Genomic DNA, 22,097 nt, shown 5'->3' on the forward strand with positions numbered 1-22,097 from the left:
CTCTGAAATCTGTATTGGGAATATCTCATTAAAGTCCTTTTATTTATTTTTCTTTAAAAAAAACAAAAAAACAAAAAACACTATTGGGTTCATTTACTAAAGGCAAATAGACCCTGCACTTTGTAAAGTGCAGTTTCTCTCTGCAAGTGCACTGACTCAATGGACCACTCAGTCTTTTTCCGCCATCACTTTTCTATGTTTCTATGTAGCTTAGTAAATGAGGTAAAGCTCCACTTTGCAAAGAATACCAAATCAAGTGCAAGGAAAATTTAAAAAAAATGTATTTGATTGCACATGATTGGATGATGGAAGTCAGTAGAGTTTCTACTCATTTACTAAGGTCTGGAGCAACTGCACTTTGCAAAGTGTCTAATTGCCTATAGCAAATCAACCACTATAAGTAAAATGTGAACTTCTGAATGGAACACATTGTTGGCTTTTTCTAATTTGCCCAATTTCATATTCTGTACCCAGGCTGGCTACCAGTTGTTATTATTATTCATTCAAACAGTGCCAACATGTCTTAACACTGGACCATTCATATTAGGACTTGTAGAAGTAGAGCTTGCAATTCAATGGGTCTGTACCACAATGACATAAACACTAGTGAAGGATAATCTAGGTAGAAACCAAAGAATCTACTAATATATTTGTGGTTGTAGGAGGAAACTGATCAGCGACACTTAAATGTAACCATCATTCATGGTTTTGTATTCAGCTAAAGTAAAATAAGGCCATTGTCACCAGTGAGAAATTCCAGGGACATCTCTCCAGGGCTTGGGGCTATTGCTGGAGACTCTGGACAAATGATGACTTCACATTCGCAAATTCATTAACCACACGTGTTTGTTCTAAGCAGTAAACTAGGGTTACATCCCCTCTATAAAGCATACATGCATTTCATGCTTACAAAACTCTTCTGTGAATGTTAATTACTTTGAAATCTACACAATGGAGCACATTGATCTAAAACCTCAACAACAACGCCAACATGTCTCAGTGCTGTAAATTATATATAAATATTAGAGTGGTACAGATCAGCAGGATCGGGATGTCCATGGATATGTAAAGGGATGTAACTGATCAACACTAAGCAAGTGTACAATCCAAACGCACACGTTCCTGCGTTAAAAATGGCTGTGTGTATAAGTGGGTGGTGCAGCGACCGTCGGCTGGAACCAAACAGAATCAGCATGTGCCTGATGAAGGGACCCTGCAAGACTCCGAAGCGTTCCCTTGCTGTAACTATATGATCGTTTATTAAAACCTTTCGACCCATATTGGTGATCCTCGGTGTGCTGGTGACATTCTCCCTTGCTGATCCACACTAAGCACACAAGGGCACACAGGTGACTACAACTCCTGTGGGAGAACACTTTATTCTTGGATTTAATCAGAATAGTATAAAGGACAACATTTACCTAAGACCTCAACCCCAATGATAGAAATGGCCCGGTTTTTGCTCCAACATTGGGAACTCACTGGACAATCCAAGGTGTTCCTTGTTGTGATCACCTGTGTCCCACACTCCATTGGACTATGCAATTCCTTTTTCAGTCCCAACAAGTGTCCTGTCCCTGTTCAATGTTCTCACCACCCATGCCCTTATCAATGGTCAGCTATCCCTGGCCCCAGGACTTAAAGTAACTCTAAACTCTCAGCATTTTAGTTAAACACAACTGTGTTTAGTATGTTTCAGTATGTGAATGAACAGGAAGCTCTGTACAGAGCTATTCCCATTCATTCATTCAGTGCAGCTGAGGCTGCAGAGAAGGATATTGAGGGCTGTGTCCTCAATCTCGATTCTCTTTCTCAAAGGTGGAACATCATAGGTCTGTTTAGACCCCTGATTTCTCACCAAAGCCCCCCAACGTGACTTTTAAACATTTTTTAAAAATAATCTAAAGAACTGTAAAAAAATTGTAAACCCCCCCCAGGATCACAAAGTTCTCACTTCTGATTGGGTTCTGGCGGAAGGGCCTCCACCAAGGGTCCGGGAGCCCTTCATGGTTTCTTACATCGAGGACCTGCAGGTTCTAGTTACGCCACTCCTAGGTAAGGATTAAAAAATAAAAGAGCTGAATACTCTGTAAATGAGTAAATCAGCTGCTGAAAGTCCTTAAAAAGCTGAGGGTTTAATATCACTTTAGGAGCTACTCAATCTGTCCCATCTTACACTGATTAAACATTTCTCCAAGGTAAATGCACACATCTTAACTTCTGATAGAGCATTCCATTCCTCTCCATGATCAGTGCATAGTGATGGCCAGCAGGTCCTTGGTGCTACTCAAGCTCATCAGAACAAGCCCAAAGTAACACAACCTATGCTCCTGGGAGACACTACTTGGATAACTAGGAAGGAACCAAGAACCACCAAACCACAAACAACAAAAGTTACTAACATTTAACACCAGGCTATATATATCCCTTATAGATATTCTTAGGGTACGTACATGGCAGGTTTTCGGAGAGAATACTAATTCCAGTATTGAGGTTGAAGTGCCCAAACATACTTCTCTCATACTAGTGTACATATGCATACACTAAACTTAGTGGCTTAGGAGCAGAGCCCCCAAAGGTCCCCAGACCTGCTTGTCAGATCTCACTATTCTCTCCAGGATATATTATATAACAGATGATCAGAAACAAAGTGAAGCTAAATCAGAGAGGTGCACAGAAGGGGCACATTAATGTTTAGCAGGCATCTTGCTGTGTTTGCACGTATGCCATTTCACATAAACCTAGTGGACCTTCTGACTTCTGATTATAGTTGGAGTGGGTAAAATATGTGGTTGGTTGCTTGGTTCCACTTGTTGTTTTTTTGAGTTGCCCTTAAAGACTCCATCTTGTGGAGTCCATTGTACATGCACACAAGATCTGCTCCCCTGACCCCCCCCCCCCCCATCCCCATTCCTGGGATGCTACCGGCGTGTGTAGATACTGCTTATAGCAATGTGGTTTCAGGGGCAACTGGTATGGGTTAGTAGATTCAGGCTTTATATGTAGATCTCTTGGACTGGAAATGAGCATTATTTAAAAATCCACACACGGATTCATCATATGGAGGAAACATTTCTCTTGTATATCCATCTGCCAGCACATCCGATACCATCATTATGTTTACATTTAAACACAGATTTACCTACTACAGTTTCTACTTGATGCTAATGATGATTTGCATTCAGCGTTTGCATTTAAGTTAGCACTGTGCCATTTCTATTTAAGCCACGCTTATTCTGCCAAAAACATTAGTGATAAAAATAGACATGAAAGAGAAAACATTTGTGTATGCATACAAAAAAAAATTAACAATACCATTTTTTTCTTTTTTGTAAGTGATCACATAATCTCTGTTCTCAGCTACATAAGAGGCTTAAGCCGGCCATACATGTATTGACGTTTGACTGGGTCAGCTGGGAGCAGCCGAATTTTGATCCATGTTTGGGTGGTTTGGTTGTACAGAAGTTGATCACTTTTTACAGAAGTTTTACTTCTGTAAAACTGCCCTGTGAGATTTTTCTCACTTGACTAGTGCCCCCGGCTATAGCCAGCAGTGCTGATCAGTGTATTCTAACAGCAGGGAAGTTTTCCCACTGTCAGAATACAAAAGCCCAGCAGCAAGGAATTCGCCATCCACATCAAGTGTGTGGATGGGAGATTTGAGTCACTTTTTTCATTTAACCCACTGGTCACCTATGGGCTGCTTAGAGGGCTGTGGGTGGAGAAGCAGCAGAACACTGATCTTCCAAGTGAATGGTGGACGGTATCGTTGTGCGGAGGGGCATGTCAGCACAATTCTGATCATTGGAGGACAGACAGGCTGTTCTTCCAGCACAGCCAGAAAACTGACCATAAATACACACTATATTGCGAAAAGTATTGTGACACCCCTCCAAATAATTGGATTCAGGTGTATAAAATCAAGCACCTAGGCATGTAGACTGCTTCTGCAAACATTTGTGAAAGAATGGGTCACTCTGAATTCAAGTGTGGTACCGTGATAGGTTGCCACCTGTTCAATAAATCCATCCGTGACATCTCCTTGCTACTAAATATTCCACAGTCAACTGTTAGTGGTATTATAACAAAGTGGAAGCAACTGGGAACAACAGCAACTCAGCCACAACGTGGTAGGCTACGTAAAATGACAGAGCGAGGTCAGCGCATGCTGAAGCACACAGTGCGCAAAAGTTGCCAACTATCTGCAGAGTCAATAGTGAAAGACCTCCAAACTTCATGTGGCCTTCAGATTAGCACAACAGTGCGTAGAGAGCTTCATGGAATGGGTGTCCATAGCCGAGCAGCTGCATCCAAGCCTTACATCACCAAGTGCAATGCGAAGCGTCAGATGCTGTGGTGTAAAGCACGCCACCACTAGACTCTAAAGCAGTGGAGACGCATGCTCTGGAGTGACGGCTCATGCTTCTCTGTCTGGCAATCCAATGGACGTGTCTGAGTTTTCTTGCCAGGAGAACGGTACTTGCCTGACTGCATTGTGCCAAGTGTAAAGTTTGGTGGAGGGGGATTATGGTGTGGGGTTGTTTTTCAGGGCTTGGACTTGGTCCCCAAGTTCCAGTGAAGGGAACTCTTAAGGCGTCAGCATATCAAGACATTTTGGACAATTTCATACTCCCAACTTTGTGGGAAGATTTTGGGGATGATCCCTTCCTGTTCCAACATAACCGCTCACCAGTGCACAAAGCAAGGTCCATAAAGACACGGATGAGTGAGTTTGGGGTGGAGGAACTTGACTGGCCTGCACAGAGTCCTGACCTCAACCTGACAGAACACTTTTGGGATGAATTAGAGCGGAGACTGCAAGTCGTCTGAGAACAGTGCCTGACCTCACAAATGTGCTTCTGGAAGAATGGTCAAACCTTTCCATAGACACCCTCCTAAACCTTGTGGACAGCCTTCCCAGGCGAGTTGAAGCTTTTATAGCTGCAAAGGGTCGGCCAACTCAATATTGAACCCTACGGACTAAGACTGACATGCCATTAAAGTTCATGTGTGTGTAAAGGCATACATAGATAGATAGATATATATATATATATATATATATATATATATATATAATATATATAGTCTTTTTCTGCTGTCACTCTTCTGTGTTTCTAGAATACTGTTAAGTAATAAAAATTAGAAAAAACATTTTTAAACTCAAAAGGAACATATTCTATTATACTCTGGAGTGTAAAGGTGGAGTTTCCCCATAATAACTTCCATACATTCTGCTCGGGTACCGTATAGGACAGTCGAAAATGATTACCTGGCTTACATTGGCATTTTAATTTTATCTTCACCACAATGCCGCCCTTACTCGGTGAGAAAGCAGAGCTATATTTGGGTCATAGGGAGAATGTTCCTGTTTTTCCTGTAAAGTCCAGGTCGCTGATGCAGCAAAACGAGACAAAAAACATTCTGGTTTTGTACTTCTCAATTGCTTCTTTTTTTGAAAATAGCTCAAGTTGTTATTAAAAACCCACCACCCACCTTTCCCCCTGGTCTTAACATTGTGTAATAATAGATAATGTTGATTTAGGTTCTCTGCTGGGCAGAAACACTACACTTGTGCTAAAGGTAACATTCCCTAACTATGACAAAATGTGTTTTGCTTGGACGGGACATCAGTTATTGGGCTGCGCTGAGAATGTGGCTTATTATGGGGCAACAGTTGAAACTTTCTAGATGTGGGAGAAAGTTTGTTGGGACAGTGGAAAGTGAGTTTGTGGTGGATTGCAATTTCACCAAAACTTTGGATGCAGATCAGAACCTCATATGTGGAGGGGCTGCAAGATGCACAACGTGTGGAATCTGACACAAGTCACAGAGAGATGAATGCTAAGCTCCAGGAAGAACATAGAATGTCTCAGATTCTTGAGTTTCTTTCCTCTGAGTAATTGTACATTTGTCTCTCCTGAAGGAGAAGGGATTCCTGGGTAAATTATATTTTTGCATTCTCCACCCATTGAGTTTCTTAAGACCGATTCAACCTGGTGGGTCCCATAACCATGAAAACATGACGTGCCCTTCTTATGTCATTGGAGGCATAATTACATATATTTCCCTGAATCAATAGCTACAGAACTAGGTTTAAAGTCGACATAGCATCAGTGCAAGACAAGTAATGTCTTAGGGATGTATTTATTTAAGAAAAAAATACATAGCTGTTTGTCTATCAAAATGGCATGTAAATTTGTTCAGTGTGCATGGATCAAAATTGAATGTTCTTTGGCTATATTCTTTGCAGATCGAATGTGTGAATGGTGAAAATACTGCAGTGTGGTCACTAGATGGCTCTGAGTATCATAAGAAAAAATGTGGCCATCATTTCCATCCAGTGGCCATAAAGCAGTATTTTCCCAAATACACACATCTGATCGGTAGAGAAATTTGCTAGAGAATATATGATTTTGCTCCATTTGAATGCATTAACATGCAATTTCTATGAATGAACAGCTTTGCAATTTTGTTTTAAATACACCTTAAGTATATCATTTACTGCAATTTTTCACTTCCCTTAGGGTTCACAGTGCTTCCTATGACAATGCCTTCACCTGCTTTTCTCTCAAGTAAGACTGAGACATTCCTGTTAAAACATCACCAAGGGCCCTCATGTATTAATGGAAAGAGAAGCTGGATCAATGTGTACCACAGAAGGTTCTAGACTGTCACATGACTATGATGCACTCTATGTTACCTACTTCTGACCCCTGTACCCTACTTTGCTTACTCCTTACCTCTAAATTCTCTGTTACATATAACCGACCCCTGCATTACTTGCTCCTGACCCCTTCACTGTGCACTACTACTGACTCCTGCACTCTGCATTACTTACTCCAGACCTCCTGACCTAGCAGTATGTGTTACTTGCTCCTGAGCCTGTACTCTGCGTTACATACTATGGACTTCTGAACTCTGTGCTACCTACTCCTGACCCTTGCGTTCTCCATTATATACTACTTACCACTGCACTCTGCATTACTTTTGACCCCTGCACTCTGCATTACTTACTACTGACTTCTGAACTCTACATTACATACTCCTGACCCCTTGGACTGTGCATTACTTACTACTGACCTCTGAACTCTACACTACATACTCCTGACTCCTTGTACTGTGTCACGGTCCCCCCCTCTCACTCCCTCGCTTCCCCCCTCCCCTGCTCATTACATGTCCCTGCGCCAGCACAAGCCCACATCAAAGTGGTGTGCTGGATGTCAGGGATCTGCCCCCTGCGGTGCGGTTCGCACCTCCCCTGGGCCGGACACTGAGGAGTCTGACACCCCGCTGTGTCTGCATGTGGATTTTCCATGTGCTGGCCACCTGGGTGTCTCTGCGCTCCCCTCTTCCCTTGTCTCGGCGGCACAGCGTGGCCCCGAGGTTCCCGTGCTCTGCGCTTGCCGGAGACAAAGGCCGCGCTCCCTGTGCGTGGCTGGAGTGCGGGGGCGGGGCTTGTTGCCCGGGAAACCCGACGCCGAGCTGGCTGTTGCCGGGGAACCAGGAAGCATCCTGTCTTGGCGATAAAGAAACCAGAGCAGGACCCGAGGAGGTAGTTTGTCCCCTGCTTGGGGCAGAGTGCTGTGAGGGGTCTGACTTGCTGGGAGCGTCCCTGGAAGCTGACCGCTGGGAGCGTCCCTGGAAGCTGACCGCTGGGAGCGTCCCTGGAAGCTGACCGCTGGGAGCGTCCCTGGAAGCTGACCGCTGGGAGCGTCCCTGGAATCTGACCGCTGCTGTGTGTCCCTGGAAGCTGTCCGCGGCTGAGTGTCCCTGAAAGCTGTCCGTGGCTGAGTGTCCCTGCACGCTGTCTGCTGCTGAGTGTCCCTGCACGCTGTCTGCTGCTGAGTGTCCCTGCACGCTGTCTGCGGCTGAGTGTCCCTGCACGCTGTCTGCTGCTGAGTGTCCCTGCACGCTGTCTGCTGCTGAGTGTCCCTGGAAGCTGCTGCTGAGTGACCCCGCATGCTGCTGAGTGTCCCTGGAAGCTGCTGAGTGCCCCTGGGAGCTGCTGCTGAGTGTCCCTGCACGCTGTCTGCTGCTGGGTGCCCCTGGAAGCCGCCGCTGAGGGCCCCTGCACGCTGCCTGCTGTGAGTGTCCCTGGAAGCTGCCCACTGCTGAGTGTCCCTAGAAGCCGTCTCCCATGAGTGTTCCTACAAACCGCATGTTGCGGAGTGCCCCTGAAGTCCCCTACTGGGTGCCCAGATTATCGTTGCCTGAACTGCCCCTATCGTGTGCCCGAACTATCTTTGCCTGAACTGCCCCTACTGTGTGCCCGGACTATTTTTGCCTGACTTGCCCCCTATTGTTTGCCCGGACTACCTTGGCCTGAACTGCCCCTGCTGTGTGCCTGGACTATTTTTGCCTGACTTGCCCCTAATTCTGTGCCCGAACTACCCTGGCCTGAACTGCCCCCCTATTGTGTGCCCGGACTGCCTTGGCCTGAATTGCCCCTTTCCATGGGCCCGGATGATCTTTGCCGGAACTTTCCCTCTGTTGTGTACCCTGGACGTTATCCTTGTTGCCCCGATCAAGTGTCCCACATCTCTCAATAAAAAAACCTTGTGTGCCCACTGCTCTCCGTGTGTGTTCTGTCCCGCCCACACCTCCGTCACATACTGTGCTTTACTTACTCCTGAACAGAGCACTGTACATTATTTATTGCTGACCTCTGCACTCTGTGTTACTTAGCCCTGACCTCTGCATTCTGCCAAACATACTACTGACCTCTGCATTATATACTACTGACCCCATTCACTGTGCATTATGTACTAATGACCCCTGACCGCTGTGTTATCTACAACTGACCCTCTAAACTAAACTCTGTAAACATTCTTTAATGGGGCCCTGCTAAGTTTCCTTTAAAAAAAGTTGCACTGCCCCTGGTGAACTTTGATCTCTTCTATATTATACAGGTAGATCAACACCGCTCCAGGATTGTCTACCTTTATGTTAAAGGGAATATGTTGTTTTCCTTAAAAAATGCAAAGCTTGACTTCTGGGTGACAATCCCTGACCCCGCTGTCTTCAAGCAATACAACCTCCAGCAAAGTGTTTATCAGTCATCACTTCTCTCCCTTCAAGCAGAGCAGTGAAAATGTATTCTGGTTATCACTTGTAACACCCTGCTATAACTCAGATGGCAGGATAATAAAAGAGACACAAGTTGGCAGTGTCCTGCAGCTCAGTGGCACACAGACTCTGGTGAAAAGCTTTGTGGATTTTGTAGGCTGAACCGCAGGACCTTGCTGGGAGACAGCGAATTACGAGACTACATTTCCCAAAGGAGCTGGCATGTGGGCGTAGGCAGATATATACAGAAGCCTGGGAACCCCATGTTGGAGGAGTTGGGAGGAAGGTGTGAAGAGAAGGCTGTGCAGAACACCAAAGGAACAGATCAGGTCGCAGAGTTCGAGAATGGAGAAAAATGGAGGAATAGCAGACTGCTGTCATCACCAGCAAGTCTAGGGAACTACCCTGTCAGCTGGTGACCCAGAGTGCTGCTGTCAGGAACGGACTCTGCAGGAGGGCCCAAAGGACCAATGGGGGCATCTATCTACAGAGAGACCGCCTGGGACCTGAAATATGCACCAGATCAGGTGAGAGAGTTCCATTCTCCAGCCAATTAGGTTGACACTGACGTTTTCTCAAATCAGCTATTCTCTATCTAGTTACAGATATTGTTCACAAGTTATCTGCTTGACGACCACCCTATAGCAGAAATACTGCTACAGGGCAGCAACGGTGCGCAAAATCACACACACGCACAATATATATATATGTGATTTTGCATTTCCGGGTAGGCTGCGGCTGTCAATCACTGGGCCCCGGCCAGTAATTGCTCACCGGCGCCCAGTTATTTCCGAGGATCTCCGACAGGGAGGAGGACTGTTTTGTCTACTAACAGTCCCCCTCCCTGTCAGCACACCACAGCCATCCACAGCAGTGTGATTGCAGTGAATCACACACATTCCGCCCCCTAGTAAAACACTCCCAGCACACAATTAACTCCTTGATCGCCCCTCATGTTAACCCCTTCATGCCCAGTGTCATTAGTACAGTGTCAGTACTTTTTTTTAGTACTGATCACTGTATTGGTGTCACTGGGGATGTCAGTGATACCAAGTCAGTTCCCCCCAGTGTCAGAATGTCTGCCGCAGTCCCGCTATAAGTCGCTGATCACCGCCATTACTAGTAAAAATGAAAAAAGAAGAACACCTTGTATATATACTGCCATGTGTAAATGCTATAACTTTCAGACAAACCAGTTAGTTTACACGTATTGGGAATTTTTTTAGCAAAGATGTAGCAGAATGTATTTTAGCATAAATTTATGACAAAATTTGATTTTTTTCATTTTTTTACTGTACATGTTTAATAGCAAAAAGTAAAAAAATATTGTTTTTTTCTCAAAATTGTCGGGGTTTTTTTATATATAGCGCACAAACATAAAAAAAGCACAGGTGATCAAATACCACCAAAAGAAAGCTCTAGTCATTGGAAAAAAAGGATGTAAATTTCATTTAGGTGCAGCATTGCATGGCTGCGCAATTGTCCATTAAAGTAACGCAGCTCCATAACGCAAAAAATGGCCTAGTCAGGAAGCGGGGTAAATCCTCAGGAGGGCAAGTGGTTGAACCTGTTGAGGCCCAGATCACTTGGGCCTATTGGCAAACACATCTTTGGCATAATCCATCAGAGCCAACTGCACTGTCTGTCCTCTGCAGGCCAAGCCACACCACTGCTTATCTTGCAATTAGCATACATTTATCAAGGGACGCTTTTCATTATTGCCATTTGCTACTGTGGCCTAGAGAATGATTGACCCTTACAAACAAGTGCTTCTGCCCATCCCTTAAACCTCTTGTTTAAAACCTGCATCTCATCTTTTGGGGTACTGGCCAAGTTGAATATCGCTTAAAGTGGTAGTGCCTGTTTTTGCATTAATCCTTTGAGGGACTTCCACCTACTTTCATCCAAGGAGATCTGAATTCTTGCAGTGCACCAACTTGGGCCTGGGCCCCAACAAGCATGCAGAAGATTTTTCTTTCCGGTAAGTGGACATTAACCTCATTGATTAAACAGCTCTTTCTTTGCCTCAGACTTGAACTTTGCCATCAGCTTCTGAGGGCCCAAAGTGAGCGAGCCTTACTCTTTTGTATTTTCTTTTCCATTACTTACTGGGGACAGTAACATCTCAGAGCTGTGGATCTGAATTGCAGGATGTCCAGAACTAATTGAGATTTTTGCTGTGTTTGTTGACTTTTGCTTAAAGCTACTAAGAGTGCTAACTGTTATTATTTGCATACCTATTACTTTATGCTGCTTTACACTCTGACTTGTGTGTGAGTCTATTTCTGGAAGAAATCAGAGAGTCTATCTTGGCCAGACGTGTAAGGTGGTATCAGCAGGGGTTGAACTTTCAGAGTTTGGTCAAGAGTGACAGGGGGCCTAAAAGCAATGCAGCGACCCTTAAGGGGGAAGTGCTATACTCTATCTATTTACTCTTTCTATTACATTGAGGTGGGAGGGTAACTTGAGCTCCACCTCTTGAAATACCGACCTTCCTCCGGAGAATCATTTCTGCCAGTTACTGCTCTGTAATCTGTAGTAGACCTATAATAGATCATCAGAATTGTCTTTTTATAGGTTCAGATTATATCACTGTTCCAGAACAGAGGGGATTAAGATATAGTTGACCACGTGGGTCCTCAAAACTCTACACAATAACAAACGGGAATTTTTGTATGTCATCCACTTAATATAACTTACTCCATTCAGTTAAAAATGATAGAAATTCCAACTAAATGATCATTTATTTTGCTAAAGCATATAAACAATTGCCTTTAACTTCTTCCCTCCGGCCATACACATATATGGCCTCTCGGTGGGTGGGCCTTAGCGGAGAGAGGCCACATATATGCATACCTAAAGATAAACAGAACTGTGCCAAGAGCACGCTCCATGCGCACTCCTGGTGCAGCTACCGGTGGCTAATGGAAAGCTCCTGATCTCTACTCATGTGACCGCTGTGACAGCCAATCATGGAGACCACATGATCAGAAACCCCATCTCACCTCCCGGCATCTGAAACCCCTTAAAGGGCCAGGAGGCACCGGCGCCAGGGGGTTAAATAAAATGTTTTCACCTTTCTATCATGCTTTGTTTAATCTGAGTGCTGCTGATCTTCTGAAGCCTTTTTGGAGTTACTTAGGGGATTTACTAAACTGGAGAGTGCAAAATCTGGTGCAGCTGTGCATAGTAGCCAATCAGAGTCTAAAGTCAGCTTGTTCAGTTAAGCTTTGAAAATAAAACCTGGAAGCGGTTTGGTTTCTATGCAGATCTGCACCAGATTTTGCACTCTCCAGTTTTAGTAAATACCCCCTTACTGTACAGTCCAGAGATGGCATCATGGCATTTCTTAAGGTGAGTTTCCTGATGGTGACAATAGTGGACCATGTTTGTGTAATGTGCAGAGAATCAGTCACTTGAAGCCTGTTTGACATGGTGACAACACAATAGCACAACCAGGAGATAGGGACAAAACGTTGTCATCCTATAAAAGGAAGTACCTGAACAAGGGCATTTATGGCAGGATCACAAAATATTGGTGAAGATGCGGAAGCACAGTGTAGTATCACCTTTTTGCAAGATTAGGGCTATATATAACATTTTCCAGAATCTAACCAAAACATGCAACAGTTCACTGCTGGGTGTCAGTATTGAGACCCAATATTTTACAAAATAGGGACACCACATCCTAGTATTTAAACAAGATATACAGTGTATAATGTAGTTATGGACCATATAAACACACCAGGGAAAGCAAACTTAAAACATGCAAATCTTATTGAATACCAATGATAAAAAACCAGCACTCTTTTTTTCTTTACATGATTATGGAAAGAAGAACTCCCCCTATGTACAATACAAGATCAATCCTTATAGTAGATATCCAAGATGAAAACCAGCAGAGGAGTTCCACGGTCCTTGTATTTGTGCTCTTCATGTTTTGCAGTTTCCCACTTCTTCAGGAGAATGTGAAGATCACAAATAATTCTTATTAAAAAGTAATGGGATATATATTCCATTTTCCAGGATCTGGCCAGAATGAGGATGATGTCACCCTCATCTAGGCGCCACTAAAGGTCAAGAAAAGGTATGTAGATCTAACTTTTTCACCCCATATTTTTGTTTTGCAATTTCATTCAGTGTTTTAGGGAGGGGTGCATCTTGAATAAACGACCTTATTATGACGGTGCAATGTCCACTTTAAAGCTTAAGCTTAGTTTTTTTTTGTTTTAAATAAGCTCAAGAGACAGTACTTAGATTGAATGAGGTCTGTGCCTTGTGCTGGTGGCTGCTTTATTCATCTAAAGTGATTCTTAGATTGTAAACTCTAACGATCGGGGCCTTCTGTGTCCTCTTGTACCAAATTGTATTGTAACTGTAATGTCTCCTTTTATATTGTAAAGCGCTGTGCAAACTGTTGGCACTATATAAATCCTGTATAATAATAAATAATATATTGATCCCTCCTGTTGGTGCCCCCATAGCTAGCACCTTGCTATGGGGGCACCCGCTGCTCCATGTGTCCATTCACACTGCGATTCAGCCCCGCCCTCTCTCTCTTCTCATTGGCTCACTGACTGTCATTGACAGCATTATATTCTGTGTATCTAGGAAAGAATCCAGGCCTTTTTTTAAAGCAATTGTCATTCAAAGTGTGAGAGCGCTGAAAGCTGAAAGCCTGGGCAGGAAGGAGGTGAAAGTGCCCGGTATTAAAGTGGTTAAAGAGGAACTTCATCCTCATCTAAAATAATTTAAGTCAGCAGCTACAAACACAGTAGCTGATGATTTTTAAAAATCCGGTACTTACCAGTGCCTTGAGCCCAGCGTTGTCTTCCCACACCCAGGTCTTTTCACATCTACGGGTCTCTGGCGCTGCCATCTTGGATTTGGGAGCCAGCTGTGAATTCCTGAGGAAAGACAGCCGGCTCCCCACTGTGCATGCTCAAGATAGCATGGTGCAGTGAGACTGGTCCTTCCACCTTCTGGGACTTGTAATGTGCCCCAGGGCCCTGAGGGCAGGAAGGGGAGTCGACGAATGATGTCATTCTCGCCTAAGGCTCAGTAGGGCATTATTAAGCCAAGATCAAGAACACAGAGACATGACTTCAAAGAAGCAGGAAGAAAGCTCAAAACTCATCTTAAAAAGTATTATTTTACCAAAAGGGTAGTTGATACTTGGAATAAACTTCAAGCAGAGGTAGTGAGTCAGTCAACAGTAATGCTAGCCATACACTAGTCGAAAAATCGCTCAAAGGGATTTTAGAAAAATGAACATGTGGTCATGAGAGCAAACTATATTGTCATCATGTAATGACCAAATTTTGAACAATAAATCATTCAATGGACATAAATGACTCAGTTTTTCATCTGTTTTTTTTTTTCTTCTGGGTCACATATGTGCAGTACCAACAGTTCGATTTTTAACGGGCGAAAAACACATCTACCTTTCAATTTATTGTCCATTTGGCAAAAGTTTTCCAAACTTTTCCTTCTATTTTTTGGCTCAAAAATGTCACTACTGATTTTTAATTTGTACCCATTAACTGGATGAAAAACAGAAGAACTGTCCAAATAACATATTTTCAAAGGATTTTTCATCTAGTATATGGCCCCCATTAGTGGATTTAAACATGCTTGGGACAAACGTAGAGCTAAACATAGAAAAAAAAAAAAAAGAATAAGGCAGACTTGATGGCCACTTGGTCTTTTTCCAGCTGTCACTTTCCTGTGTTTGCATGTTTCTAGATGAATTTGACGTGAGTTTCTGTCAAAAAGGTGCCCGAGCGACTTCACTCTGGCCTAGGCACCATATAAGGAAGGGGGAGGGGGTACTTGTCAAAAAAGATACCCACTGCCTGTAAAAAAAAAAATCCTCAAAAGTGTTAGGGGAGGAGATGGGAAGAAGGATTAGTGGCACTTTGACTGTTGAGTGATGGTCCACTTTAAGCTCTAAATCATTGTAATCCTGGTGCTTCTGCAATGTGGACTCGAATTCCCGTTAAAAATGTTCTTGATCTCACAAAAGGGTTAAAACGTATAAGTCGTTTTCATGACGCCTTTTCCTCCAGCGCTGGAAAACGTCTATGGGAGTGAGGCCGAACATGAGGTTTCTATTTTACAAATTAAAACCAAATCTATTGGGACTGGAATTGTAATCAGGTATTAAAAGAACAGTTTCCCATTTATGTCCTCACATAGTAGGGTGGACAATCTCCTTTTTAAAGGATGTATGTTTCTCATAATAATGTTTATATTAGGCACTTAATTGTCTGGATTTGCATTTAGTGTTTCATGGACTCCCCCCGTGTCACTGCGCCGAGGCTCCGGTTTACGGGCTGTGCTTGTGCTCGAGCCATATTTCTGTAGAACACATCGCAGTCACTTCTCTCCGGAGATGAGGGGTAGATGTGGGAAACAATACTTCACCTTTCCCCGTTATTTGATAATGTAAAGATGGGCAACAAGAATATACTGTTTGCATTAATCAGGGCTGGGGCGAGGATATTTTCCTACTTAGACAAAGGAGAGTTTTTCTGCCCTCCTCAGCGGAACTCGCCACAATCACACCGGGCCCACAGGTGAGACCACAGAGCCCACTATACATGGCGGAGGGGGGTCGGCACATCACAGCAGTTGTGGAAGTGGTTGGTGGCTTCCTAGCATTGAAGGTTGGCTTTACAAAAGTACACAAACTTGCGGCCGCTATAGCGGTTTACAGTGTGTTAAAAAAAGTCTTCAGCACCTTTAAAAATTGGAATCCCCAGTTATTATTTATTTATTTCAGGTACTTATATAGCGCCGTCAATTTACGCAGCGCTTTACATATATATTGTACATTCACATCAGTCCCTAACCCTCAAGGGGTGTACAATCTAAGGTCCCTCACTTAAATTCATACCTACACATACTGGGGCCAATTTAGACAGGATCCAATGAACCTACCAGCATGTCTTTGGAGTGTGGGAGGAAACCGGAGTAGCTGGAGGAAACCCACGCAGGCACAGAGAGAACATGCAAACTCCAGGCAGGTGGAGCCGTGGCTGGGATTTGAACCAGCGACCTTAGTACTTCAAGGCGGAAGTGCTAACCATTTAGCCACTGTTCACATATCCATGTTTCTGCGGTCCGCATTTTGCACGGGCATGAGAGCCCGTTCATTTGAATGGACTCCCATGCCCCGGGACAAACAGGGAAAAAGTCCCTGCACTTCTTCTGAAAACATAGCCTGCACGGGAACCTCGGTTCCCAGTATGGTTGCTATTTCCAGTGTGGGCGGTGTGCCATTAGAATTAATGGCACCCTCCCGTGGGTCTGCATTCCTCTGTGCAGGTGGTGCGGTTGCACAGATTTTTGTGCGGATCTGCAGCGGCACCACCCGCACATATGTGAACTTAGCCTAAGAGGCTGGGGATTTAGATTTTACCACCCTCCCCCCATACTGGCGCCCTAAGGCTATGCCGCCTTATGGTTGCACTGGTCGTGGCCTTAATTTGTGACATACAGTTGCAAGAAAAAGTATGTGAACCCCTTGGGATTACATGGAGTTTTGCATGAATTGGGCATAAAATGTGCTCTGAACGTCATCTAAGTCACAACAATAGAAGAACACAGTCTGCTAATACTACACAAACATTAGATGTTACCATGGTTTAATTGCACATAACATGTAAACATTCACAGTGCAGGGAGGAAAAAGTATGTGAGGCCCTAGCTTAATGACTTCTCCCAGAGCTAATTGGAGCCAGGAGTGAGCCAACCTTGACTCCAATCAGTGTGATGATATTGGATGTGTTGCTGACAGCTGTCCTGCCCTTAAAAAACACACACCTGTTTTGGGTTTACTGGTTTCAAGAAGCACTGTCTGATGTGAACCATGCCTCGCAGAAAAGAGCTCTCAGAAGACCTACAATCAAGAATTGTTGACTTGCATGAAGCTGGAAAGGGTTACAAAAGTATCTCCAAAAGCCTTGATGTTCATGTGTCCACGGTAAGACAGACTGTCTACAAATGGAGAAAGTTTAGCACTGTTGCTACTCTCCCTAGGCGGGGTCGTCCTGTAAAAATGACTGCAAGAGCACAGCGCAGAATGCTGCATGAGGTAAAGAAGAATCCCAGAGTCCTGACCTCAACCCAATTGAAATGCTGTGGCATGACCTTAAGAGAGCGATTCAGACATCCCAAGAATATTGCTACACAAACAGTTTTGTGAAGAGGAGTGGTCCAAAATTACTCCAGATTGTTGTGCAGGTCTGATCTGCAACTACAGGAAACGTTTGGTTGAGGCTATTGCTGCCAAAGAAGGGTCAACCAGTTATTAAGTCCAAAGGTTCACATACTTTTTCCTTCCTGCACTGTGAATGTTTACATGTTATGTGCAATTAAACCATGGCAACACCTAATGTTTGTGTAGTATTATGTTCAGCAGACTGTGTTCTTCTATTGTTGTGACTTAGATGACGTTCAGAGCGCATTTTATGCCCAATTCATGCAAAACTCCACGTAATCCCAAGGGGTTCACATACTTTTTCTTGCAACTGTACCTTGTTTTGCTATGACTGTGCAGGCTCTTGAAGTATCATAGGCTCTGTAATTGCCTTGCAGTATTTCCAGATAGAGAAATCATCTTTAGCCCTCATGCACATGTTTTTACATCGGCTGTTATTGACTTTTGAATTTTTTTTCTACAGCTAGTGAACCCCTCAGCATGTTATCCTGTGTGTCCATGCACACATAGACTGTAATCAACGTTTTTTTGATGGGACGTTTTTTGGCTGAAAAAAAAACCCAGGACCAGTGGGATTCTAGAGGAGTTTTTCTAGCTGTAAAACCGCTCTAACGCTGAAAAATGCCACAAACACGCAAGCTCGGAAAAACGCCGCTAAATGCTAATGCGAAAAAGCTAACAAAAGCTGAAAAACTCACCTTTTTAACGTGAGTTTACACAGCTAACGTTACCAGTGTCATCAAAACTTCCCGTGTGCATGAGGGCTTAAAGTGATTGCAAACCTCAAATATGAAATATATATCCCTCTATAATGTGTATATGTCTCAATCCAGAGCACAAAGGATAATTTCCGTCTGTTGCCTCATTCCACTGCTAACTGAATGAGTCACTTCTGACCAGTTTTCCTGACACCAAGAGTTAAAAAGGTGACAAGGGAGGGACCTCCAACACACAGCCGGTGTTTGACAGCCTCAGCTATGTTCCTGTGTGTTGTGTGAAGGGGGTGTCCCTTTTCTCCAATCAGCTCTCACTGAGCTCTTCAGTGTAACTTCTGTTCCCCACCCCCTGCTTTAAGAAAGTTCAGACAAGCTGTATAAATTCTGGACTTTGAATGGCTGTAGAGGAGAGAGACTGGAGATAAACAGGTACAACTTGTGTAGGAGGAGTTGTTTCATCTCTGTGTATCATCTGAGGCCAGTCACTTTACTGGTTATATGTAAGGGTGTATAACCACTTCAATGCCTTTTTTCACATGGCCGTATTTAAGCGTACACCCTTGCAAGGTCTGTGTTTTTGCGTGCACGGGATTCAGAGGTAACACCCAAAAGTGGAAGCTCCACTTATATGCCTCCTTCCCCCCCCCTCGCTGCCACATTTGGCACCTTTTGGGGGTAGTGGGTACCTGGTTTTGACTGGTACACACTCCCACTTTCAGCTCAGTTTGCTGTGGTTCGGCTCCCCCTCCTTCCCCCTGCAGCCTTCTGGGACATTTCACAGGTCCCAGAGGACAGCGGTCTATTCACAAAGCGCAGCGTGATTCACGCATGCGCAGTAGGAGACAGGCTGTGAAGCCACAAGGCTTCACTGCTGGTTTCCCTTAGTCAAGATGGTTGCGCCAGCACCTGGTAGCCGATTGAAGAATCAGCCCAGGGTGAGGACACAGCTGGATCCCTGGACAGGTTAGTGCCCTAATATTAAAAGTCTGCAGCTACAGTATTTGTAGCTTCTGACTTTTAATTTTTGGGAAGGGGGGGTGGAACTCTGCTTTAAAGAAAGATAGCCTTACAACAATCGGACTTCTATAGAAACTGGGAATCAGTTGCTTATAACTGTAAGAAGTATGAAACACCAAAAGGTAATGTTCATTATACAGTTTCCCTGCGGTACCCGCACCTGCAAATCCACTGTGGGCTGAGATACATGGGAGTGCCATTCAGGATTAAATGGTAGCCCCGCGTGTCTCATAATAGCAGCGCAATTTGGTTGTAGGTTGTTGCGGGTGTGGAAACAGATGCAATTCTTGCACCCACAACCAGCCCGCAGACTGTGGGCAAGTGTGAACCTAGCCTTAGATCCACTTAAATGCAAAATATGTTAAGTCACTATGAACAGTGTGAGGCCAGTCAAAAAAGAAAAAAAACAAGGGTGGGGGGCTCATTGGGCACCCCTTTTTCATTTTGGACAGACTGGTAGATATGTGGTCATTTCACATGTAGTAGTCACAGTGTTAATAGTTCAATAGTTTTTCTTATAAATTTACAGATGCTGAATCACCATGAATGTACAATGAATAAAAGGGAACATTGGCTCTTCCTCGTACGGGAAGGGAACAGACTATACGTATATGCAAAATAATATGGTAAAGAGTTGAAAACTATGAGATTGTGATTTCACATGTTTCAAAACGATATCAATTAAGTTAAAAAGTAATTATTATACCGACTTATTATTAAATTTTCTTATTCCAGAGAGATTCCCTGATGTAAATGAAAATGGAAAATTAACATTAAACACCGCACAGCTCATATACTCATTTTAATTGTTCGCTGTTCTTTTCTTTTTTTTTTTTAACCACTTTGTATAAAAGTCATCCTTGGTGTATTTATTAAACACCTTTGAAAATGTAAAAATATTTTTGTTTCAGGTATTTTTTACACATAGGGCAAACTCAGGTTTGTGGAGCATATTGACACAATGGAACAATTGATTTTTTTTTCTTTATGAATTCACTCTTCCTTTGCCCAGGAATCAGCTGTGAACAATCAACGGTGTTGTCTAAATGCCAGACTTAGCAGATAGCGCCAGATAGTTATCACAATAGATGTTCCAACCTCAAGACAAAAAAAAATTATACTCTGTGCTGTTCCCGAGATAAATAAAATACTTTACATGTAAGCTGTGATACAAATATCTTTATGATATAAGCAAAAATGATTAAATACATGCATTTTGTTGCCTGTCTGATCTATCATTCCTTCAAAATTGTGGCTGAAAAAAATATATTCTAAGTCTCAGTTCACACTACTGTTACCTGAAAGTTGTGCGACTTGCAGTGCGACTTTGCCAGGTGACTTCAGTACTACTTTGAAGCAACTCTGAAGCAACTTCGAGTCCTCATGCACACTTGACATTTTTACAGCGGCTGTTTTTGGCTTTTGATGTTTTTTTCTACAGCCAGTAAACTCCCCAGCAATTTATCCTATGTGTCCATGGGCACATAGACTGTAATCAATGTTTTTTGGCTGGGACGTTTTCTGGCTGGAAAAAAAACCCAGGACTAGTGGGTTTCTAGAGGAATTTTTTAACTTTAAAAATGCTCTAACGCTGAAAAACGTGCCAGAATGCGGTAAAACGTGCCAAAACGAGGTAAAACGTGGTAAAATGCGGTAAAATGTCGCAAACCGTCGTTTTTCACTTTTTTTTACCAAAATAAATTTGGAAAAAGCCGCTAAACGTGGGAAAATGCCACTAATTGTGGCAAAACTCTGCTAAACGCTAATGCAAAAATGCTAAAAAAAAGCTGAAAAACTCATGTTTTTAATGAGACTTTACATAGCTAACATTACCAGCGTTATCAAAACGTCTAGTGTGCATGAGGGCTAAAGCAACTTTCAGGGAATGCCTGGGTAATCTTCCTGTAATGTCGGATCCAAATCACAGCTAAAAAGATGAGGATCCGACTTGGAATCAACTTCTATTAAAGTCTATGGGCACAAGATAGAAGTCGCCTTGAATTAGTACAGGAACCTTTTCTAAAGTCGGATCGGCATCAGTAGTGCTAATTAAGACGGCTCTCATTGATTAACATGGGATTTCACATGTCATGTGACATTGGGGTCTCACAAGTCCGATCCCAAGTCGCAGCAGTGTGAACCAAACCTAAGGCTTTTCAGTTTATTTTTATTGTTTTACTAAAAGTGGTATTGAACCCAAAAGCAAACATTTATTATATTGCAGCTTACCAATTCTTAGATGTGATGACTGTATTCATTTTCTTTTTCAGACTTTCTCTCATCTTTTCATCTGGTGATCCAGCCAGGGATTGTTGTTTTTCTAAAGAACAAGCTCTCCAGCAGAATGTATCCATTTACAGGGATGGGGCAAACCATTTAACACTGATAGGGGTGCTCACAATGATCAGATTTTACTTATTTATGCAAAACCTTTATCCCAGAAGGAAAAAAAATGTTTTCTGTAACCACTTAAAAGGTATTGTCTGAAGTTTGGCTTCAATTTGTTAGTGTATCTAAATCTGCTAGTGCAGCTAACACTCCCCTCTCCTTAGACTGACAATGCTGCTGTCCAAAAGTGTCTCTGTTGCTCCTCCATCCAGAGTGGGGGCACTCTATTACAGGAGGTGTGCTACTAGCCAGACCACCAGGTGAAAACAGAGGGAAAAAAAGCCTAAATAAAAAAAATGCAGCAACCACATCTTCTGAGTGGTAAGGTCCAGTATTTTACATTTCTGGTTTTGGGTTTAACACTGCTTAAGGAGATGGTGTAATGCAATTAATCTCATCAATGCACCTTCATGATTTAAAATGTAAAAAAATGAAGTTTCTACAGAATGTACAGATTGCAGGTGTATATGTAAATGGGCACAGCCATATTTGCACATTACATGTTTAAAAACCAGGCTAATCTTCAAATTTCTACATTAAGGGTTCGTTCACATTACAAATGCGGTGCTGGAGAGCTGTGTTCCTGTGCTGCTTCCCGCACCACATTCTGATAGCAATGCCATTGCGATCTGCTGCAGGGGTCACTTAGAGTTAATGACACCCTGAATGCAGGTCGCAAACGCATT

The 22,097-nt window shown here is 43.3% G+C and overlaps 1 long non-coding RNA gene across 1 annotated transcript in view; it reads left to right on the top strand.

Moving 5' to 3' along the window:
• The window catches only part of LOC149460946 (uncharacterized), a 96,909-nt gene extending 75,223 nt beyond the window's left edge, over positions 1 to 21,686 (top strand). Inside the window, exons 3-5 of the long non-coding RNA XR_016312980.1 lie at positions 13,093 to 13,153; positions 19,553 to 19,649; positions 21,294 to 21,686. This is a non-coding gene — a long non-coding RNA (uncharacterized LOC149460946). The remainder of the gene's footprint in view (positions 1 to 13,092; positions 13,154 to 19,552; positions 19,650 to 21,293) is intronic.
• Positions 21,687 to 22,097: the final 411 nt, after the last annotated feature.

This window comes from Staurois parvus, unplaced genomic scaffold (assembly GCF_062004578.1).
Source record: "Staurois parvus isolate SC_StPar_1 unplaced genomic scaffold, SC_StPar_1.0 ptg000216l, whole genome shotgun sequence".
Taxonomy (NCBI): Eukaryota; Metazoa; Chordata; class Amphibia; order Anura; family Ranidae; genus Staurois; species Staurois parvus.